Source organism: Lissotriton vulgaris, chromosome 12 (assembly GCF_964263255.1).
Source record: "Lissotriton vulgaris chromosome 12, aLisVul1.2, whole genome shotgun sequence".
NCBI classification, from domain to species: domain Eukaryota; kingdom Metazoa; phylum Chordata; class Amphibia; order Caudata; family Salamandridae; genus Lissotriton; species Lissotriton vulgaris.
Genome location: NC_141700.1, coordinates 54,826,537 through 54,847,738, shown reverse-complemented (window position 1 = coordinate 54,847,738; position 21,202 = coordinate 54,826,537).

The window sequence follows — 21,202 nt, the reverse complement described above, 5'->3', positions numbered from 1 at the left end:
TTTGCTGAACGCTGGCGGCTCCGCATGTGCCTTTACTATGGACGTCATTTTATTTATGTGGGCGGGATGGGCGGCTACATGGACACGGAGGCTGGGTTGCTTTACTGGTTTTTGAGGGTTTCTTTTTTTAGCACAGTGGTGAGTTAACATGTATGAATGAGTTTGCCAGTAGATCTTCTAGGTAGCCAATAGGAACCAATGTTATTTTTAAAGACTTTAAAAAAACTTTATATAAAGGTTTTCAGAGTTACAGTACAGAAGATTACCATTAACGAGATTCAGACATAATGTACATAGAAATATTACGTGATGGATTATACAAGTAGTGCACATTTTATTATGAGGCATTAGAAGCGTGTTAAATAGCCGACAGTGTCTAGAGAAGGCGGAGGAGACCTGTAGCGAAAGAGGTTTATGGAAAAATGGATGAAGGATCATGCATTAATGTCCTGGCTGGAAAAATCCAAGGACGGCACGTTTGCAGGTGCCTGATTGGTAGATGATGGGGAATCTGGGTCCAGAGTAGACCGCTATAATGTAAGAGGTTGCCAAATGTCTTTTGGGTGAGCTGAGGGAGGTTATACAGAGGAATACACCTGGCTCGTTAGGTCGCAGTTGGTCATACTGCGGAGCTCGGCCCTAGTGGTGGGGGGCACATTGTTGCCCCAATGAAGTGTGATCTCCTTTTTGGCCAACAGCAACGCAATAGCCGTGAGTCTGCCATATGCTAAAGGTATCGGGGCAAAAAGGGGTTGGGTCTACTGACAATGAGAATATCTGAGAGAGGATGTGGAATACTCTGGCAATTACTGGGCAAGTCCAGGTTAAATGCTGGTAATCTGCATCACAACCTCAACATTTAGGGGGGGCTAGTTTAATTTGTGGGCAGCAGAAGGCCCAGTCCTTGTCCGTCATAGGGCGTCCCAGGTCGCTCTCCAGTGTTTTCGAATCTCATCTACGTTGGCGTATTTAAGAGTTGCACAAGCAAGACAAAGCTTGGCAATTAAGTGTGATCCGTCTAGGTCCAATATCAGTAGGGTGAGTGGAGTAAGTTTATCGTGGCGAGAGGATATGACGGGATGAGGGATCATAGCGCACCATGGAGTCGACTTGGAATAAATCTGTCCAAGAAAGGGGGTGCCAGTAAGTGCGGCGTATATATTGAGGGATAATGCATGCCAATTGTGGGATATATCCCCATAGGAGTGGAGGTCATGTTTATGTAGAGAACGCTATATTAGCTTTTCCCGCAGTAAGTGGGAGCGATGGATTCAGGAGGAGGAGAATATAAAAAGTTGAAGCCCAATGTGCCACTAAGTTTCTGTCATGCCCAGCAGGTTGTGGATCAGGTTTGGAGATCTCTAGGGTCCAGCATAATGCTCTGGAGTAACAATACATTTAAAGGTGTGGGGTCTGCCAGGTCCCCGTCCTAGCACTGGGCAGCTGAGCATCGGGATGGAACCAATGATACGCAAAATGGGCCTGGACTACCTGGAAATAGAGCCGAAAATCAGGGAAGGCGAAGCCACCACGGTCATGTGGGAGAGTTAGGGTGTCCCAAGCGACTCTGGGCTGCGGCCCGCCCATACCAACTTCAGCAGTAAGTTACTAAGGGTGGCAAAAATGGAGTTGGTTAAGGGTATGGGTATATTTATTAAAAAAAAATACAAAAACCGGGTAAGGATCGTAATTTTTATGATGACTATATGGCCAGTCATAGAAAGGGGAAGTTGTATCCAGTGATCTGCTTGGGTGGATAATTTGTCTATAGCGTGGCCGTAATTCAGATGGATAACCTGATCTTCGTTTCTGTGTAAGACCACTCCTAAATATTTAATGGTGTCTGCGGACCATTTGAAAGGATAATTGCATGCAGGGGGCTTAGTGATATCGTTGAAGGGAACAGCTTCGATTTCGACCAGTTGATACACAGGCCAGAGAGGTCACCAAATCGGACCACCTCTTGAACTATGGGGATTAGATTGATAGAGGAGTGTCTGATGAAAAAGAATATATTGTCGGTATACATTAGCATAAGAAGCAGCTCTGAAGCAAAATGTAAGCCTCTGTGCATGCGACACTCTTGAAGGTGATGCACCAATGGGTCCACTGCTATATTAAATAATAAAGGCGAAAGCGAGCATCCTTGCCTTGTGCCACAGATGATAATAAAGGGGTCAGAGATTGAACTGTTAATTTTAATACCGGAACCAATGTCATTGATGTAGGCTTTCTTTTCTTTTCTGTAGGTTCTTCCAGGAGGCTGCTGCCGCCAGTACCCACAGGGAAAAACGAAGTAAGTATATTGGCATTCCATATTTTGCAATTAACTATTCACCAACACCAACTGCTGTGAAGGCATAGTCATCTATGCTCTTTAACCCCTTGCATGCTGATGACGGCCCCCGTCCGTCATGCACTACGGCGCTCGTGTGCTGATGATGGCTGGGGGCCGCCATAAACCCGCCCACTTGCGATTTTGTCGCACAGGCGCAGAATCGCGGCCGCATGCAAGGGGTTACGGGTCAGGGTTAGTGCAATGAAAGGTCTGTTAGTGTTTGCCCCTTGCGTACACCATGAATCTAGTGAATAAAGGAAGAGATTGTAAGGGATGACAAGGACATCGCAATGAAACCCCCCTACTTATCACATTCATCGACATTTCTTTCGGCTCCATCCAACAGCTCAGACAGAACCTGGAAGAAACAAGGAACAAACATTGGAAATCGAAAGGAGGACTATCCTTCTTCCTTACAGGCGAAACATGGTGACAAGAGGAAGGGGAACCAATCGCAGCAACCAGACGGACAAGCAAAGGAAACCAACAAACACAAAGAGAAAGAGAAGGACGACGGGCCAGGAGAACAAGGAAGACGCAGAAAGTGAGAAGTCTACAGGAGAGTGGCCGGAGAACACAGGGGATGCCGAAGAAACATACCTGTGCGAATCCAGGACCGAAGATACCTAACCCGACAGAAGTTCGGAAGAGTGGAGCGAGGAGTGGTGGTCGCCTACAGAGGACGTGTATAAGCCGCGCAAATCAGGAGAGTTGCGGCAGTCGCAGTAAGTGACTCGGAAGGGAGGGTGGCACAGTGACTACAAGGAGGCCGGGAGAAAAGTCAGGCACTTTCTTTTGTTTTATTTCTTTTTTTCCTGCTTTCGCTTCGCAAAGGACTTATATTTTTTGTCCAAACTAGTTGAGGTACTAGTGGGTTTCGTTTAAGTCCAGACCATATACCTATGGATCTTTTGTGTTCTTTCACAAAATGAACAACATCTAGAAAAGGGGTGTTTTACCGAGAAACAGCTGAGAGCGCAATACTTGAACGCTCTGGAAGCCCACTATAAGTGGATAAAGGGACTCTACACTAGTCTTGGAACAGAATAGTTATCTCCTGGTTTTTTATCCCCCTCTCCCCAACAAACAAGGATAAAAAGAGAAGAGGATCCAGTTATAGGAGCCTTTCATCAGGGCGAGGCCTATCCTTTACTAGATTTATTTAGTCATTATTTCTTCATAAACGTAGGTTCCCCGCTATAACCTGGGTGCGGTGAAAGTGTCTATCATTACCCTTTTAGGGAAAAACCTATATAATTACCACCATTTTCTTCTCCTCTTGCTCTTGAGCCTCCAAGGGACCCTCTCCTGGACGAAATAGACCATCTGGAAGGAGAAAGAAGAGGAAAGAAGAACTTACAGGGGACCACTCTGACCGGAAATACCAACCTCCACTTCACCTGAAAATAAAAACACGCCAATATTAAGAAATACATACAGCCTTCTCACTTCTTTTTCCACCCATCCCTCCCACAGAGACCCAGAGCATTTCACCCTCTAGTAGCCCTGTATGTACTTTAACTCCAAGTAGGCATGCCTCTTAAAGAGAGCAAAACACCTAAATGAGAGGTATTGTATAGACAACGCCCCACACCCCGTGATTAAATACAGGAAGGTGAAATCGAGAAATGAAACACAGTACAAAATGCATATCACATCTAAAAGAAAAGGTGCACCCGCCCCTCCCATCTTATCACACTCACAACAGTCTGTCGCAATGCTTTTGACTCACAGCCCTTTGTGCTTCCAGCACGTTCACCCATCCGGAGTCACTCACCACGGTGCCACAACTCTCATGAGTTGTGGCCGGTGAATGTGTCCACCGACAGCTTCCACCACTTCTCAGACCACATCTCTGGAGGGTCCTAAAGGGTGTGCCTGTAGCTCATCTGGGCTCCCAAGTCTCTTTGCCCACTCTCTGAGTATCCTCGCTGTCTGGCGCTTCCTCAGGACACATTGCTGGTCTTAGCTCTTGTCCTCCTCTCCTCGGCGTCTTGCTGTTGCGCACCTAGTCATTCCTTTCGTTGGCCTTTTGGAGCATAGCCCTGCCCCCCTGAAGAAAAGTAAGAGATGTCCTTCCTCAGCATTTGTTTTTTTGTGTGCGGTGTCCACACCTCCTTATAGTCTGCTTTTTCTTTCTCCCTCCAGGTCTGCCAGCAACTCTGGATGAGGGAGAATCTGCCCCTGATGCACTCTGCAGGTAAGTGATAGAGGTGAGTGGAGGGGTTCTCCACAGTTCTCATACCAGTTTTCAATGCAGGCTGTGGCAGGATGAAGTCTACTTGGATACCCTTTATCCATCAGGAGAAGGTAACTGGTGTGGAGAAGAAGGGAAGAGATAATTCGTTAGCAGTATAAACATTATTGTATTAATCAAAAGATTCCAATAAAAGATATAAAACATCACACTATTTATATATATATATATATATTGATGTAATTCGTCATTTTAATTTAAATAAAAAGACTTTAAAAACCTACCTCGGAGTGCCTGATGATTTACTACTTTTCGAGATAAATCTTATAATCAATACATATATATATATTAAACAACACAGAATCCCCCAATCCTCGGGATTAATTCAGAATAAGAGCACTCTCAGCCAATGTAGCGTAGGTTCGCCAGGTATTTATTCACAGAACCTTTCAGCAAGTCAGTTTACAAACGCGTTTCGGCGTTGCCGCCTTCGTCAGTGTAAGCTGACGTTTGTTTCTATCATTATTTAAATGAAACCATATGTCACGTGTTGTCAACACAGTAAACACAAACATAAAAGAAGGCACATGCTTAGTATATTCATCATTACTTTCACGGCAGCCATCTTATAACGACTAATGTGCTAATGACAATTTCTTTTGCAATGCATCAGAAGCCCTTATATTTATCAAAAAATAATAATAATTTTGGTGCGTATCATAACATGATTATATCCAATAATTACGTTTTTAACTTTTCACGGCACCTCATGCTGCATATTTACATTTTGTGGCGCCTAGGTTAGTGGTGCCTTGGAATCGCGGTGTTCATTTTAGTCTCTTCATGAATCACCACGAGAGTTTCACAATTTCATGGCTCATTTCAAAGACAGACTTTCGTTTTTGACATTCAGTACAATCAAGCCCTGAAAGAAAAAAATAAAATATATATATATATATATATATATATATATGTATTCGAAGCTCCGCAACTCTGCGACCGGCAACCGGCAGCAGAAAGCAACAAGACGGCACTCGTAGCAGATGTTAAACCACATACGGTTTATTTTGCGCAAATAAAAATTGTTATATATATATTTAAATATATATATATATATTCACCAAGGTTGCCCTGTATGAAGATGCCACACGCAACAGGGTATACACACAAATCACCGCAGGCAGCCGCGCTGACAACAGGCTCCAGGCGTATCAAGGCCATACGCGTTTCAAGCTCCCTTGAGCTCTTGATCACTGGCAGGTAGGGAGGCAAGAAGCGGGAGTATAAGAACAACCATATTTATTTGATGTGAAGAGCCCCGCCCATATGGGCGTTACACCAGGGCATGCTGGTACTGATAGTCCGTTAGTGCTGCCCCCTCGAGCTCAGTTCGTTCTCTCACCAAGTGGATTCCCCCTTCCAGTCTCTCAAACAATGAATAATAAACCCTTGTAAGGTGACAGGCATGGTAGTACTGCTGGACCGTGGCCAATATTTTCCTGCGGCTGAGGCTCCCCGCTGTCCACAGAGCACTCGCACAATAAGCGCTCAGGGAACGCCTCACCAGCGTCGGGGCATCTTCGCGACCAGGACGTTGGAGCTCATAACATGTGGCTATATGGGACCTGTAGGGTTAACTAAGCTAAAGTACTCCAGTGTTGAAGCAGTGTTGCAGAGCTCTTCAGTCACAGAAAACCTGTGTGGTTGGTATTGAGTTATTAGTTGGGTCAGTGTCTTCCAGGGGCCATCAGAGTGCCACAGGGCCTTTCAAACAGATATATGCCTGTGTCATTACTGGTAATGGATCAAGGAGCAGATTGGTTTACATTACCATATGATGATACAGAGATTATATGCGATTTAGTCAGGGAGGACCAACTGAATGACTACATTTACTGTTATTCTTCATGTGGTTGGAAGTATTGGATAAGCCAGACCTCCTTGTTAGGCTATTAGCCCCTGGGCAGGCACTGTGGTTTTTGTCATCCATTTTCACCTATTTTAATAGTTAGGAGGAGGACTTTGAGCGTCTATTGTTAGAGGGTAGCTCTAATAATGTGTGGAGAGAGGCATAGCTTGCGGATGGCACGGTTTATTTGTTTCCACCCACAAGTCATGATAATGTTGACCATGGAGTGTGGACAGATACCTTCATCTTGCTCAGAGATTAGGTGGGTGGAGAATTATATAGGCCAGAACTCTTGCACTGCTCCCCAGCAACAAGATGACTCAATATGGAGAGACTGAGGAGTGGTGTACCTCCAATTGCTCTGTACAGAGCATAGTGGCAAGTAAGTCTGGAATGAGTCCTTGGGCCAGCTGGACAACCAACAGGGCCGTACTGGCCGTAGCGGGCACCGGGCAATCCCCTATGCGCTGCACAGGTGGGGGCCGGTTTTGGGCCCCAGGTGGCCATTTTTGTTACAGGGGCGTTTTTGCAGCATAGCGGCAAAATCATGGAAAGGGGTGGCCTGCCGAGCACTTTGCCTGGGCCGGTTTTGGTTCCCAGTCCAGCCCTGACAACCAGGGGCATAGGTCTGGGCCACTGCTATCATCAACAAGAACTATGGACTTCCACCAGGCGCAGGTGTCTCCACGAAGTAGCTCTTGAGTTATCAGTTCTCCAGCTACTTGTGAATAGCTCTCCTGTGTGCAGCCCAGCCTATTAATATAGAAGATTTTGCTAAGTTGAATTATTTTATGTATACCAAAAATACAAAGAACATGTTTAAGACAAAAATGAGTGTCTTTTCAGAACTCATAAACTAATGTTTGAAGTAAACAGGTGAATTAAAAAAATATATTTAAAGCAAATATTTTAGTTGGAGAGATTTCTTACTCATATTTTTGCTTGGTGCCAGGGGCATTGCAGCTATGGACTTTATGTATTACCAGTGTAATATTTTGATTTAATATGTCAAAGCCTTTTTTCTTTACTGCTCAAACCCTGCTTAATGCACTGCCGGCATCCTTAGATGGTATGGTCACTCTTACATCACTAATATTAGTAGCTCTGGGTGATTTTCATTGGACATAATTAGCTCTTATTACAGAAAAGGTTGGAGACCCCTAGGACTGGGCAGCCCACCTCACTTGGCAATCATTGGATTCATTTAGTGTAGGCGTGCTCATCCGCTGCTCCTTTGTAGGCCTTGTGACCCGCCCTTTATTGTGGTTTTACTGCTACCACTGCCTGGAAATTTTGAAACCTCAGTGCTTAATAAGAGAAGGTCTGGGATGTGTGTATGCCCCGCCCCCTCTGCAATGGTCGATGGTTGAGAAGCTGTTTGCGGTGTGGGCCGACATCCCTGATCCGTTAGCTGTAGTAGGAGGGGATTGGAATAACATTATGGATGGACACAGAGATAGGTATAGGCCCGGGGGGGGGGTGGGGGGGGGGGGTCAGATAGTGCGCCATTCCACCAAATTGAGAGACATGGTTGGGGGCTTGGATTGGGTGGACACATGGCGGAACCTGCATGGTAACAGGCGGGAGAACACATATCTTTCACAAATCCTTTCCCAGACTGGATTATATCTTTGTTCCCAGAGCAGTGGTTGGTAGGGTGGAGTCGGCGGGCATACTACCGCGTGGGCTCTCAGACCATTCCCCCATTGCAGTTCACATTTATTTAGACAGGGGACGGAAGCCGTTTAGTTGGCGCCTATCCGTGTGGCATCTGCAGAACGACGACTACCAGAAACATATGGGCGAGTCCATAGCTGAATACTTAGTTGAGAACGTAGGGTCCGTCGCCAGTGCCAGGACTGTGTGGGAGGCCCTAAAGCCCACGCTACGGGGGGTAGACATAGCTTGGTGTACTGCTGCCCAGAGGCGGCGCAGGGTGGAATTGGTACAGGCCGAGGCTGAGATTGAGGCGTTGGAGCGTCGGGGCAGTGCCGAGGGTGAGGGTCAAGTGGTGGAACAGCAGTGATATACCAGTGAGGGGACAAATCGAGAACGATGTTGCAGCGGCTATGTCAGGGCACCTTCCAGGCACGGGCCCTGCCAGGGATACTGGACAGAGCGGGTGCCTTGGTTACGGATCCGAAAGAGTTAGCGGAGGGTGTTGCTGCATATTATGCAGATTTGTATGCCCCAAACGAATGCCTCCGTGAAGATGTGGTGGACAAGTTTATTGCTGACTTGCCGCCTCGTGCGTTATCGGATGAGTTGCGAGAGCGCCTTGAGCTCCCACTGATGGAGGAGGAGCTGGGCACGGCCCTGGGCGAACTTAACACAGGAAAGGCCCCCGGACCCAATGGGTTCCCTAGTGAATTTTTCAAGAAATATCACCTACAGCTGGGTGCGCATTTTAGGGCGGCCTTGGAGGAGGCCAGGGAACGAGGTAGCCTCCCCCAGATTGGAGGCACGCTGAAGTGGTGGTGTTCCATAAGCCGGGCCGGCCCCCGGAGCATCATGCATCCTACCGCCCAATCTCTTTGCTAAATGTGGAGACCAAAATCTTGGCCAAAGCATTAGCTAACCGGCTTTTGCCTCTTATCGCAGCGCTGGTCCATTCAGACCAGGCTGGTTTTATGCCCCGGAGGGCGACCAGACACAATATTCGGCGAGCGCATGTAGCGGTGGCAGCGGTTCAGAGTACGGGGGAACGGGTGGCACTTTTATTAGCGGATATGGACAGAGCATTTGATTCGCTGAGTTGGGTCTTTCTGTTTGCGCTTCTGCCTCGGCTCAACCTAGGGCCCCGCTTCCTTTCGTATTTGTGACTTCTATATACAGATTTGACAGCCTCTGTTTGAGTAGCGGGGGCCATATCCTCCATCGGGTGCGGTACCCGGCAGGGCTGCCCCCTTTCGCCGTACCTCTTTGCCCTAGCTATGGAGCCGCTGGCGTAATGGGTGCGCATTGATGCGAAACTACGAGGGTTCGAGTGGGCGCGGGGACTGTCCGATAGGATTGCGCTCTACGTGGACAATGTCCTGTTTTTCCTTACAGACCTTAATAGGTCGGGGCAGCGCCTTTCGCAAATCATGCAAATCTTCAGAGAAACATCAGGGCTATATATGAACCCTCGTAAGTCAACCCTATGGGTGTTGGGGAAGCGCTCAGGAGTGGGGGACTGGGCATCTACACTTCAGGTAGCGGTGGGCGGCATTAAGTACCTGGGAGTGTTTATATCTGCGACAGGGGAGACCCGGCATATGCCCTGGAGCGCTGCCTTATGGGGTCTCACACGCTACACACCATTCTCTATACGGCGCAGTTACGGTGGACACTACCACCGGCCACGCAGGTTGTGTTTCAGATTTGGAGACAGGCTCTGCGTCGCATGGGATGGTGGAACACCCTGACTGGTGAAACCCTCCTGTGGCACAAAGGGCGGCTACCTGGGCTCGCAACACTCCAGGGCTTCCAGGGATGGAACAGCATTGGAATTTCGACACTGGGAGATGTGCTGTCTGGTACAACGCTTAAGTCCTTTCAGGATCTGTGTAGGGAATTTAGTATGCCTCGCTCTCCGTTTTTTAGGTATCTTCAGTTCCGCCATGAACTCGCCCCGAGCCTAGAGGGCCTGGAGTCCCTCCCCGAGTTTAGCCCTCTGGAAGCAAAGGTGTTTATGGGAGATCTGGAGACGAAAAAGATATCACGCATATAAAAGTCACACACTCTTCCCCCACATTGCAGAAGCTCCGGGGGACTTGGGAAGGGGATGTAGGAGAATTGGAGGAGGAGGATTGGAGGGAGGCGTTGGCAGCCCCCAGGGGTGCTGCCATAGCGATGCGCCTACGGCTCATCCAATTTAAGTATTTACATAGAGTTTACTTCACTAGGGAGCGTTTATGGCGGGCGGGGCTGATTGCATCTCCGGACTGTCTTAGATGTGGCCAGGAAGTGGGGACATTTGTACAAAGTGTGGAGTTTTGGCTCTCTAGATCGGTTCTGGAGGGGGGTGCTGGATTGCATGTCTGAGGTTCTGGGGTGGGAGCTCCCCCGTACGCCGCAGTTAGGCTTATTGCACGTGATGGATGGGGTGGGCGGTAATGTCTACACATTGGCCAAAAGAGACGTGGCTAGAGCGTGGAAGGATCCGCGAGCCCCTTCTGTGGTGGTGTGGAAGAAAGGGTTAGACTTTTGTATGGGAATGGAGCAGCCGAGTGTTGTAGCCCTAGGATGCCCACGAAAGCACTATAGAATCTGGCAACGCTGGGCTGACTTTAGGGGCCTGTGGCTTGAGCCGCCGGTGGACCGGGAAGATCTTCCGGAGGTGGCATGAACAGGCCATTGTAGAGGGTGCATGCATGTAGCCATTTAGATGTGTAATATGTAGGAGACACGTAATGGACCTAGTGCGACTTGGGTGGGTGGGATCCGGGAGGGGGGTGTTCGGGGGTGTGTGCTTAGTATTCCTTTGTTTATGTTTGTTTATCAAAGGTAAGAAAAGTTGCTTGCATCTCAATTGATGTAGTATATTTGTCCTGCAGATATCTCTGGTGTGCAGAGCTCTGCGGAATGTGTGCAATCTATCAATAAAGTCTGTTTTAAAAAAATAAATAAGAGAAGGTCGTTGCCGGTGGGGGCCACTGGCACTCATTTTTGGAGACTGGCACTAAATTTCCAGAGAGCAAGTAAGGAAAAACACACACAGGGGAAAGGAGAGGAAACAAAAAGACAGAAAAACTATCACAAAGGGAGAAAGAGGGACCTGCAAAAGTGAGATAAAAGTGGAAGGAGGTGTCTGTAGTGGATTAAAGAGACATTTTAAAAGGTATCCTGAGGAAGAAACGGTGAGACTCGATCAAAAAATGGACTACTATGAACTACTGCTCTACTAGTTGCCTGAGGGATTTCCTCTATTAAGGCTCACCCATCGACCTGGTGACTTGCATCACATAGGGCTCCTCCTCATGACTAAAGACATGGGCTACAGTCCTGCAAAGGATGGGTGCTCTTAGAATCTTTGATCTAAAGCAGCACTAAGGGACAAAGTTCATGTGGGTGTGGTGGGGGGAATAATTCCTAATAGACACAGAGACGGAAAAGGACTGTTAAAAAAAACATTTAGGTAGACTAAAGATACTTTATTACTGTTCCCTAATAGCTATATAAAAAAAACTGGGGGATAATTCAACGTAATAAAGAAGTCAACATGTTTCAGTCCCATAGCATGCCCTGCTGAAAAGGTGCCGGTTGGCTTTCTTCAGGACCAATATAAAGGTTTTTTAACTCTGTGCCAATGATGCCCAAGTGGGCAGAAATAAAGGAAAGGTGGCACTTGACCAATAAAGTAACCTTCAGACACTCTTGTCATCCAAGACCGGACTCGTAGTGTGAAGAAGTCGCAAAACGCCTCTCTATAAAACTGCTTGCTTGCAGGATATCAATGTGAGGACCATTAACCGCAGATGGTCCTCTCCTGCTTATTCACCGGTCTCAGCCTTGGTTTTAAATTACTAGTAGCCCCGGTGCATCCTTTCTGAACTCTAAAAGATGAGCTAACTAAGTCTATCCTATAACAGCAAAAAATTCCAATGGTTGAATCACCCCTTGTGCACTCTATCGTAAAGCATAATAACTCAAGTCTGTGAGATGGCCAGCTATCCGGAAGAATAACAAATCATCGTATTTACTTGTTGTGCGTGGAGCAGATGCATAACAACAACACACTATTAGTGTAGACAATAAGGATATAAGACTCCAACCAGAAGGATTGGCAAAATGGGGCTACCAATAATCTCTATATAAAGGTGTATGGGACAATTGCTAGACAGTGCTTAATATCAATGACCTAGTACAATACTTTTCCCAAATAATAGCATTAGCACAAAGAACAATACTCTGGGTATCCCCAGGGCACAGTTTAGGAATTAAGAGCATCTGTTTAACACAGGGTGGAAAACTACAACCCCTCCGGATTCTCCGTTAACACAGTCAATGTGCACTCATTACACGCATTACGGCCATAATAATCTCTATACACGAGAGAAAGGAACAATCACTAGACAGTGTAGAATATCAATGACTTGACATTATTTTTCCCTAATAGTATTACTAATACAAACAATATATCTCTGTCCTGTCCTTTTAAGGAGTATCCCTGAATATTGCCTGGGGCAAGTATGTGACTGGTTACACGTTTGCAGTGTTTTGCATTAGTTTGCAGCGAGTCACTCAGTATGCTCACTACGAGTGTTTGTACTGATGTATGTCATCACATTTGCGTGCCAGTATGTAGTATTTCTTGTCTGTCCAGCACCTGTGCTATTGTGTACCAGAACTTGTATTGTATGTTTTATGTCTAATGCACTTCTCATTGCTCGAGATCATTTCCTCTTGCAGTACAGACATTCATATATGCTCAAATGACGTGTAAGCAAGCCTGCTCTATGTTGTTTTGGATTTATGTTGTACATGCTGATTTGTCATAAGAAAAAAAGACTGGTAGGATTGGGATAACAGGGCACAGAGACTTACAGACCGAGGGTGTTGGAACTGGGGTCACCAGTCCCCTAGGGTAGCATGGCACGAGCGGGTAGGCATCCGAAAGCCTAAGTGTTAAGCGACCATGCAGCACACGCAACCACTGAGTCAGAAACCTGGGCACGCAATTAGTGACACCACTCCAGTGAGTTTGTGTAAAAACTCAAGTTAACTTTATTAAGATAGATAATCAAGTAGATGGAGCAGGATCAGGGTATTAGGAATTCATCATAAAATTAGCTTATTAGCTTTCTATTAAAGTACATATGTGAGAACACTTGGCAATAAATACTGGATGAATAAATAATAAATATTAAATATTAAATAACCACAGGCCTGACCTTGGCCTGGTTTCTCATCATCACCTGTAAGAAATACATTATAAGGTCATGAATACAACACTGCGTTAAGTAATGAGGAAACATTTCACTAAAGGTGTAACATCCTAATAGCCTCAGCATTAGGCTCCTCCTCCCCTATTAGGGGTAAAACTTATGAAGGCATAAAGGATGTATCATAAATAACTTTAGTCTTCAACAAATATAACACTCAAGAGGCAAAACATTTCATTAAAAATAAATGACCTCTTGTGTAGGTTAAACCATCTCCCTATTTAGGAATAACACACCTCACTGGGGAAAATCAGCATTTCATTTAGGCATTTCAACATAGTGTACATAAAACATTCCCTTAAAGGCAGAGCATTTCTCTATGTAACATTCTTTGTTAGAAGTTAGGCCCTTCCACCTTACATGAGTGATAACCAGCTGCTCAATAAAGAATCAGGTATGGTCTTCTGGTTTACCCCCTTGGAGGCAAGTAATCAACTTTTACTTGTAAAACACACTCCTGTAGGATTAACGTTTTCTTAGATAACTGAAAGGCATTGCACTAGGCAGAGTTAAACATTGAACTACCCAGTACCAAATGTTCCTATAGGGCATTCCATCCTAATATGCAACAGTGCATTTCATCACTCCTCTTAAACAGAAATACACATTTCCTTACGCAGGAATCAACATTCTGTTACCTACTCTAAGCAGGCACAAACATTTCAGCTACATTTCATTACCTAGAGCATTACTCAAAGCATCTTTAAATGAACCTTTCATTAGGCATTCAATACAGCATTTCATTAAGTCAGGGTCATCCACCCTCCAACTAAGTTGAGGATCTCTTTTACTCTGGGATAACCCATGCCTAAGATGATAAGGAGCATTTCCTTAAGGCCCTCAACAGAACATTTCACTAAAGTAGGTAACCAACATATCCCTTATGCCAGGATCAACATTACATTCCAACTGGTTACTTTAATAATTCCCCTTCCCCTAGTCAGGGGTTAACTTTTCTATCATTGGAGATCCCAAGGTGTCTTTTGGGGGCTCTGTCTAGTTCTAGGCCTTATCTGGGGCCAATAGGGCCCAGTCACCAGTTTCCAACAATTAATGAGGGCCAACGGGGCTCAGTGACATCTTCCCCTGGGGAGGGGCGAACACGGGGCCTTACCCGGCCTTCCGCCCTCCTCCCCTGGGGGATTACCTTTTATCTTCGGCCCTTTCAAGGCCCTTGCGGAGATTCTGCAGCCGGGGAGGGCTTTGGCCCTCAAGCCGGCCTCGTGGTGGCCCAGCGCGATGCAGAGGGGCCTGATGCAGGCACCGGCGCTGGGACCGAGGCTGATCCTCGTTGTGGGGCAAACCGGAGGGGGGCTCCTGAACTCCACACCCCCTCCGCGATGAGTGTTGGGCCCGGCAGGGCTTCCCTCAGTTTTAGGCAGAGGCGCATCAAAGCAGCCGATCGCTGCTCGGCTCCGGCGGACAAATCCGGAAATTAGAAAGACGGGGGCGCGGCTAGAGATGCGGCGCCCCTGTCACATGATGCAGGCAAGGGCTTCAGCCTACTTGCAACGCGGCGGCCTAACTCAGCTTCCAGAGGCCGCCGCGGAGATCTCGTCAGTCGGGCCGGTGGGGCGGCGGTGAACACCGCGATGGCTCCGCGGTCTCCTCTCCAGGCAATGGCGGCCCTCCCTCGGCACCGGGGGCCGCCGGGGCAATGCTAGCGCGTCTGTGGGATGCCTCAGACAGTCCGGGCTGCAGCGGTGACTGGGGAAGACAGCGCCTGACAGGGCGTCAGCGGTGAGTGCGCATACTGCGCTTTTGGGGGGCACAGCGCTGGGACGCCTCTGTGCTGGGTCGTGGAGTTGCGCAGCGCTGGGCAGTTATGGCGCTTCAAAAACCTAGTGCTTCAGGGGCATGAAGGTCACCAGTACCTCAGCACTTCTCACAGGCACAATGAGGCAAAAGCGCTCCACACCGGGACTTCAGGGCGCTTCCAGGATATAGCGGCAATTCCGACAGCAGCGCTGGACACACAGCGCCACAGGGTCACACCAGCCTACAGATCCCCAACAGGACGGAGGGTTACAGCGCTCTGAAGAGAGGTGTCATGGCGCTTCACAGGCCAGTTGGCAGGGCGTGCTCGTCAGCCCTTCACAGCGCTCCAATGGGGGCCCAGTAGGGGAGCAATTACCAGCGCTTTTCACACACAGTTCTCAGCGCTGATGAGGAGCAGGTTATAGCGCTTTTTCAGGCCACAGTCTCTCAACTTCCCAGCGCTTCAACTAGGCAGCAACCTCCTCCATTACCTCAGCGCTCTTCCCAGGTGCCAGTCCCAGAAATAAGGCAGTTCAGGCAGCGCTTGCAGGACAGGTAGCTCAGGATGCTAGCACTTAGAAAATGGGAGCGCTTAACCAGCAGACAGTTCCTTTAAATTAGGAGCAGGACATCAGATCAGACAGGACAGGCCACCCAACAGTGGTCAATCAGGTAGGGGAATCCCAGATGGCGTCAGGGGGCACAGGGAGCGACACAGCGCCAATACCTGGTGGGTTCCTCAAAAGTCCTGTGGGGATTTAGTTTTCTTCTTGGCGTGATGTTTCTTGCGCCCTTAGTTTAGTTGCTTGGTTTCTTGTTCCTTGATTTAGTTGCTTAGTTTCTTGTTCCTTGAAGGGGGGGTAAATTGGTGGCTGGTGTTCCAAGTTCTTCTCAGCCAATCCCTTCAAGTGGTCCCTGGGGGTTCCCTTCCGCTGGGCTAGGTCAGGGGGGATTTACAGGTGTGCTCAATACTTGAAAGGCAGCACTCAAAGTACTGTCACTTCCAGCATCATAGTCCCTGACTAGGCCCCTCTGCCTAAACTCCTGCGTAGGTTCCTCCCCCAGGTCTTCTCTCCTTCTTCTCCTCAGGAAAGTTCCCTCCCTTTCCTTTTATATTGCCAGTTGACAGTTGGTAGTGTCAGTTGGTGTCAGTTGGTGTCACCTCACCTCTCCCAGAAGGTTCCAGAGGCTTCCAGGAGGTTCCACCATTCTACCTGTGGACAGGCTGGCAGGCTAAGATGGATACATTGCCTGAGGGTTCCAGCCTGCCCCTGGCTACTAGAATGCGCCCTCTAAACCACGCTGCTGCAGCAGTGGTCTGTGGCGGCCATGTTAGGTGTAGAAGGTACCTGCATTTTAACACTAGTTTTAAACTAAACAGGGCATTCTCCACCACCCAAGGCCTACACACTGTTGTTTCCATAGGGGCATTCTAAATTAACAGGGGATAAAAAGCGAAAAATTTCTGGGGAAAGGGCCAAGTCTCACACATCTCCCCCCCAGCCAAAAGCCAGGGTAGACCGATCATTCCCTTGACGGGCTTCCCTGCTTGGGGCGGAAAAAGGTGGACGCAGGCCCAATACCACCATGACATCCTCGCTAATCCAACCACCCCACTGGTGTTCCTAGTGGGATGCGGCCAAGACAGACCTCCAATCCGGATGTCTCTGGCCCTTACTCTCTCCCAGAGTGGGGGGCAGTCGCCCCAGGCCCGTGGTACCTCTTTCCACTCTCCTCCTCAACCTAGGGTCTAAACCCTTAAGTCGAATTGGTGACAGGGGCGAGACTTACCTCTCCCTGCACCCCCTCCCAGGGTTCCGCACCCTCCCACCTGGAGTAGTACCCCTGAGAGTCACAACCGGGGGAACTCTGAATACAGAGATTCCTCCCGCCAGGTCAGGCAACCCCTGAACCTGGCCACCCAACCCAGGATCTTAACCCCGTGGCTGGACTGGTGCCAGAGGTGAGTCCATCCTCCCTCTGCACCCCCTCCCAGAGTTCCGCACACCCCCCTACCCGGAGAGGTACCCCTGGGAGTCACAACCGGAGGAACTCTGAATACAGAGATTCCTCCCGCCAGGTCAGGCAACCCCTGAACCTGGCCACCCAACCCAGGATCTTAACCCCGTGGCTGGACTGGTGCCAGAGGTGAGTCCATCCTCCCTCTGCACCCCCTCCCAGAGTTCCGCACACCCCCCTACCCGGAGAGGTACCCCTGGGAGTCACACCGGTAGGGTCCTTAGTTACTGGTACCCCACCCTCCAGGTCAGGCAGTCCCTGCACCTGAAACCCCAGTCCAGGTTCTACACCCCGTGACTGGTCCAAACCCGAACCTCGGGTACGCTGCCACCATGGAAGTACCTGGCACACATGATTTCAAGGTCTTCAGCTCTGTCTCTGTTAGCTGAAGCCTGTGCACCAGCTTCCCTCTCATCCATTGCAAGGCTCTCACTCTCCCTCTCATGCTCTAACCTCTCTGACGACACACACCCCCTTCCAAGGTTCTCTGGTGTGCCCGCCTCCCTGGGTGTGACCTGCCCCTCCTGTCCCCATCCCCTCTCCCCTCTGGGTGGGCTCCTACCCGTGCCCCAAAAGTGGTACGGAGTTCCTTCTTCCCTCCGCCCAACAGGCACCCCCATCCCCTGACAACACTCCAGTACGCCAGGTGGGGACTCAGATAATTCAGGAAAAAGGTTCTAGGATGCGGCGACAGAATGGGGTCCCACAGGCCCTGATACACTCACAGGCTAGACAATGGAGGGGTCAATTACTTTGGCTTACACACAATAATTGTGCAGCCCAATTGCTGTGCACCCTGTCCCAATGGAGGGTGCTGCATGGTCACAAGTCCTGGATCCCACCGCTCGACACCAATATGTTGGAACTGGGGTCACCAGTCCCCTAGGGTAGCATGGCACGAGCGGGTAGGCATCCGAAAGCCTAAGTGTTAAGCGACCATGCAGCACACGCAACCACTGAGTCAGAAACCTGGGCACGCAATTAGTGACACCACTCCAGTGAGTTTGTGTAAAAACTCAAGTTAACTTTATTAAGATAGATAATCAAGTAGATGGAGCAGGATCAGGGTATTAGGAATTCATCATAAAATTAGCTTATTAGCTTTCTATTAAAGTACATATGTGAGAACACTTGGCAATAAATACTGGATGAATAAATAATAAATATTAAATATTAAATAACCACAGGCCTGACCTTGGCCTGGTTTCTCATCATCACCTGTAAGAAATACATTATAAGGTCATGAATACAACACTGCGTTAAGTAATGAGGAAACATTTCACTAAAGGTGTAACATCCTAATAGCCTCAGCATTAGGCTCCTCCTCCCCTATTAGGGGTAAAACTTATGAAGGCATAAAGGATGTATCATAAATAACTTTAGTCTTCAACAAATATAACACTCAAGAGGCAAAACATTTCATTAAAAATAAATGACCTCTTGTGTAGGTTAAACCATCTCCCTATTTAGGAATAACACACCTCACTGGGGAAAATCAGCATTTCATTTAGGCATTTCAACATAGTGTACATAAAACATTCCCTTAAAGGCAGAGCATTTCTCTATGTAACATTCTTTGTTAGAAGTTAGGCCCTTCCACCTTACATGAGTGATAACCAGCTGCTCAATAAAGAATCAGGTATGGTCTTCTGGTTTACCCCCTTGGAGGCAAGTAATCAACTTTTACTTGTAAAACACACTCCTGTAGGATTAACGTTTTCTTAGATAACTGAAAGGCATTGCACTAGGCAGAGTTAAACATTGAACTACCCAGTACCAAATGTTCCTATAGGGCATTCCATCCTAATATGCAACAGTGCATTTCATCACTCCTCTTAAACAGAAATACACATTTCCTTACGCAGGAATCAACATTCTGTTACCTACTCTAAGCAGGCACAAACATTTCAGCTACATTTCATTACCTAGAGCATTACTCAAAGCATCTTTAAATGAACCTTTCATTAGGCATTCAATACAGCATTTCATTAAGTCAGGGTCATCCACCCTCCAACTAAGTTGAGGATCTCTTTTACTCTGGGATAACCCATGCCTAAGATGATAAGGAGCATTTCCTTAAGGCCCTCAACAGAACATTTCACTAAAGTAGGTAACCAACATATCCCTTATGCCAGGATCAACATTACATTCCAACTGGTTACTTTAATAATTCCCCTTCCCCTAGTCAGGGGTTAACTTTTCTATCATTGGAGATCCCAAGGTGTCTTTTGGGGGCTCTGTCTAGTTCTAGGCCTTATCTGGGGCCAATAGGGCCCAGTCACCAGTTTCCAACAATTAATGAGGGCCAACGGGGCTCAGTGACATCTTCCCCTGGGGAGGGGCGAACACGGGGCCTTACCCGGCCTTCCGCCCTCCTCCCCTGGGGGATTACCTTTTATCTTCGGCCCTTTCAAGGCCCTTGCGGAGATTCTGCAGCCGGGGAGGGCTTTGGCCCTCAAGCCGGCCTCGTGGTGGCCCAGCGCGATGCAGAGGGGCCTGATGCAGGCACCGGCGCTGGGACCGAGGCTGATCCTCGTTGTGGGGCAAACCGGAGGGGGGCTCCTGAACTCCACACCCCCTCCGCGATGAGTGTTGGGCCCGGCAGGGCTTCCCTCAGTTTTAGGCAGAGGCGCATCAAAGCAGCCGATCGCTGCTCGGCTCCGGCGGACAAATCCGGAAATTAGAAAGACGGGGGCGCGGCTAGAGACGCGGCGCCCCTGTCACATGATGCAGGCAAGGGCTTCAGCCTACTTGCAACGCGGCGGCCTAACTCAGCTTCCAGAGGCCGCCGCGGAGATCTCGTCAGTCGGGCCGGTGGGGCGGCGGTGAACACCGCGATGGCTCCGCGGTCTCCTCTCCAGGCAATGGCGGCCCTCCCTCGGCACCGGGGGCCGCCGGGGCAATGCTAGCGCGTCTGTGGGATGCCTCAGACAGTCCGGGCTGCAGCGGTGACTGGGGAAGACAGCGCCTGACAGGGCGTCAGCGGTGAGTGCGCATACTGCGCTTTTGGGGGGCACAGCGCTGGGACGCCTCTGTGCTGGGTCGTGGAGTTGCGCAGCGCTGGGCAGTTATGGCGCTTCAAAAACCTAGTGCTTCAGGGGCATGAAGGTCACCAGTACCTCAGCACTTCTCACAGGCACAATGAGGCAAAAGCGCTCCACACCGGGACTTCAGGGCGCTTCCAGGATATAGCGGCAATTCCGACAGCAGCGCTGGACACACAGCGCCACAGGGTCACACCAGCCTACAGATCCCCAACAGGACGGAGGGTTACAGCGCTCTGAAGAGAGGTGTCATGGCGCTTCACAGGCCAGTTGGCAGGGCGTGCTCGTCAGCCCTTCACAGCGCTCCAATGGGGGCCCAGTAGGGGAGCAATTACCAGCGCTTTTCACACACAGTTCTCAGCGCTGATGAGGAGCAGGTTATAGCGCTTTTTCAGGCCACAGTCTCTCAACTTCCCAGCGCTTCAACTAGGCAGCAACCTCCTCCATTACCTCAGCGCTCTTCCCAGGTGCCAGTCCCAGAAATAAGGCAGTTCAGGCAGCGCTTGCAGGACAGGTAGCTCAGGATGCTAGCACTTAGAAAATGGGAGCGCTTAACCAGCAGACAGTTCCTTTAAATTAGGAGCAGGACATCAGATCAGACAGGACAGGCCACCCAACAGTGGTCAATCAGGTAGGGGAATCCCAGATGGCGTCAGGGGGGCACAGGGAGCGACACAGCGCCAATACCTGGTGGGTTCCTCAAAAGTCCTGTGGGGATTTAGTTTTCTTCTTGGCGTGATGTTTCTTGCGCCCTTAGTTTAGTTGCTTGGTTTCTTGTTCCTTGATTTAGTTGCTTAGTTTCTTGTTCCTTGAAGGGGGGGTAAATTGGTGGCTGGTGTTCCAAGTTCTTCTCAGCCAATCCCTTCAAGTGGTCCCTGGGGGTTCCCTTCCGCTGGGCTAGGTCAGGGGGGATTTACAGGTGTGCTCAATACTTGAAAGGCAGCACTCAAAGTACTGTCACTTCCAGCATCATAGTCCCTGACTAGGCCCCTCTGCCTAAACTCCTGCGTA